This window comes from Eschrichtius robustus, chromosome 14 (assembly GCF_028021215.1).
Source record: "Eschrichtius robustus isolate mEscRob2 chromosome 14, mEscRob2.pri, whole genome shotgun sequence".
Classification (NCBI taxonomy): domain Eukaryota; kingdom Metazoa; phylum Chordata; class Mammalia; order Artiodactyla; family Eschrichtiidae; genus Eschrichtius; species Eschrichtius robustus.
The window spans coordinates 58,823,414-58,826,323 of NC_090837.1; the positions used below are offsets into that span (position 1 = coordinate 58,823,414).

Below are 2,910 nucleotides of genomic sequence, written 5' to 3' on the forward strand. Positions count from 1 at the left end.
ACAGTGACTTAAATGCTGTATAGAAATAAATTTACAATAGCAAAGAACCACCATGATTATTAATTGTTTTGAGTTCAGATATATCAAGATGTTTATTAACCTATCTCTGTACATCTCCCATAAAAAATATTTAGGACTTAAATATAAAATTATTAAAAAGTGCTTCTCCAGAAAGGAGAAAAAGATGATTTATCTCATTTTTCTTTGAATTATGCCAGTTTATGTGTGTATTTCTGAATAGAACTGAAGTTTGGGGTGCCATTGTACTCTTTAACTGTTGATTTGCATTAGAAATCCTCCACCTAGTGCAATCTAAAGTGGCAATTTAATTATATTTTTATTCGTCAATCTCCCTCACTTGCTCACACTTGACGTTCCTGAGGCTATGAGTCTTTATTAAGGTTATAAAATGCTTCAACCTTCATAAAAGGCATAGTGACTTCCCATGAGGTTCAAAGCATTAATGATGAGATGAAATGCAAAATCAATATCTGAGAGCAGCATCTCTCTTACCACAGAAGCTATTCAAATCATCCAATTGAAAGGCAAACCTATACAAAAGCTAATAAAGAATTCTCCCTGGAGGTTGAAATATTGGACAAATTACTTTTCAGCTGTTAACTGGGTGACAACTAAATGATGCTGCTGGTTCACTGTATTCCACCTCTGTAAGCTGGGTAATTGATGATCTTTGGGTTCAGAGGTCAAAAGTTGTTGGTGAGTTTGCAATGAGAAACTTCACTGTGGAAATGGACCAGTGGTAAGTATTTATTACTTGCCATTGTCTTGGTACCAAAGGCTTTAATAGGGAAACCATGCTTCATTCAGGGTTAGTGTCACATTTGCATTCAACTGTTCATGAAAGCTTGTAAGTGTGTCAGTGGAAAATTAAATGCTGACAACTTGAGAAAATGTCACTTACGTAAAAACCAGTTTATAAAGACAGGGTCTTACCTTCTTCCCTTCTAAAGCAAAGCAGTGTGCAGCAATGTATGTAATACCCATAGGCGATGGTAGTGACAAATAAGTGCCTCTTGCAAAACCAATCTTTTTATTTCATCTTAGATTTTAAGCCTGTATTAAAAAGAGGCTCAAGTATGTGAGAGCTGAAAAGTCCATCTTTATCAGTCTTTATCCTATCTTCATATATGTAAACGTACTTATTTTTTTAATAATGGAAGAGAAAATTTCTTTATGATTACACCAAAATCCAAATGCTTTTGTGTCAATTAGCATATTTATAATGAAATAGGTGTTCTTGGGCTTCTATTGCACAATTTGATGATGTGATATGTACTGTCAGAAAGACAAGGAATGTTAAAGGGATCTAAAATCTTATCTATTTCATGAGTCCACAAAGGCCCACCAAGGTATAAATGTGGAAATGTAGGTCGATAATCATTTTCAATGTTCCATAACACTTGCTGGAAATTATATATTCACTGGTTGGTATAATGATCAACTTTAATCTACTTTTGACTGCTTTGATACCAACTCAGGGTACACCTAATTCTATTATCTGTGTTCTCCATGGTATTCAGAAGCACTGGTTGACAGTAAAGTAACTTATGGAAAGTACATAGAATCTGACTTTTCTATTCAGGCTAGAGAACTAACTTAACCCTTAATGACTATGTAGTTCTTGATACTGTTGAAGCATTTTCTCATACAAACTAGGCATTAAGGCATGATAAACACAACCAGTGCTCACTTCAGCAGCACATAGAAAAACAATCGAAACAATACAGAGAAGATTATCATGACCTCTGAACAAGGGTGGCACAGAAATTTGTGAAGCATTCCATATTTTTAAAAGAAAAGACTATTCCATCACACAGACTACTTTTGTACTAGAATTTGCTAACTTGTAATATGGAATTTTCATTTTGGATGATAAGCAGGATTTCCTTATAAATTGCTTGGACACTGGTCACTTTTAGGAGATTTAAACTCTAGTAATTATGACAGCTACATTGAAAAATAATTGTTCTGCAATTGTTTACCTTCATTTAGTTTAAGATTCTTAATGTTTGTAAAACTAAATTGTTTTAGGGGATGAGGCAGAAGGGTGGGCGATTTGTTTTGTAAGTGTAAAATAAATGAATATGTATTGAATATTAAAAAACAAACAAGACAAAAAAACCAAAAAACCAGCACTGGACTGAGAATCAGGAGACCTGGTTTCTGGTAATGACTCAGTCAATATCTATGACAATTTAAAAGAGTTGTTTTATTTACTTTAGTTTCTAATTTCTGGTCATACCAGATAATCACTAAGGCCTCTTCCAAGTTTGAACTTGGAAGCTACTTTCATAAAGAAGCTACATTCTTCATTGCTGAATGTGCTTTTTATTGGAGCATTTGAGTAATGCCTTCTAGCTACTCCCTGTAGGGAGTGTTTCAAATCTGGTTTCTAATGGAAGAGAAGCAAATATGGTAGCTGGAAAACTAGTAGTGCTTAAGCCCGTGTCCCTCACTATTTCCTATAGAATAATACAGAAAAACAAGACAATCAAAACTACACATGAAGGACACACTCAATGTACTTAGAGTATCACTTAATTTAAAAATAACTGGAACCAAAAAAGAAATAAGAAAAAAGCAGAAGAAGAAAAATCACAAAATGATCTCTTATGTTTCCATTATATCATAAGACTTTGAGGTCAAGCAAGAGCAGTCTAAGAAAAAGTGCAGAGAAGAAAAAAGAAAGCAGCTGGTGACAGGACTAAAGTTGAGCCAAAACACTGCCAGAAAGATTACATTCACTCTTAAGTCAGAAAATACTAACAATATGCCTTGGTAGATCAGAGCATGCATGGCAAAGAAGGCATTTACAAGTATGTACTACTTGAAATGACAGCCCTGTAGAACTTATGGGTGGGAGGGGGAAGAAAGGACAAAAGTGACAGA

General features: G+C 34.4%; 1 non-coding gene across 1 annotated transcript; it reads left to right on the forward strand.

The window, feature by feature from the left end:
• The first annotated feature begins 1,703 nt into the window (after nt 1-1,703).
• On the forward strand, nt 1,704-1,811 carry LOC137777101 (U6 spliceosomal RNA). The gene has a single exon (XR_011076426.1). It is a non-coding gene; the product is annotated as a U6 spliceosomal RNA (small nuclear RNA).
• Nucleotides 1,812-2,910: the final 1,099 nt, after the last annotated feature.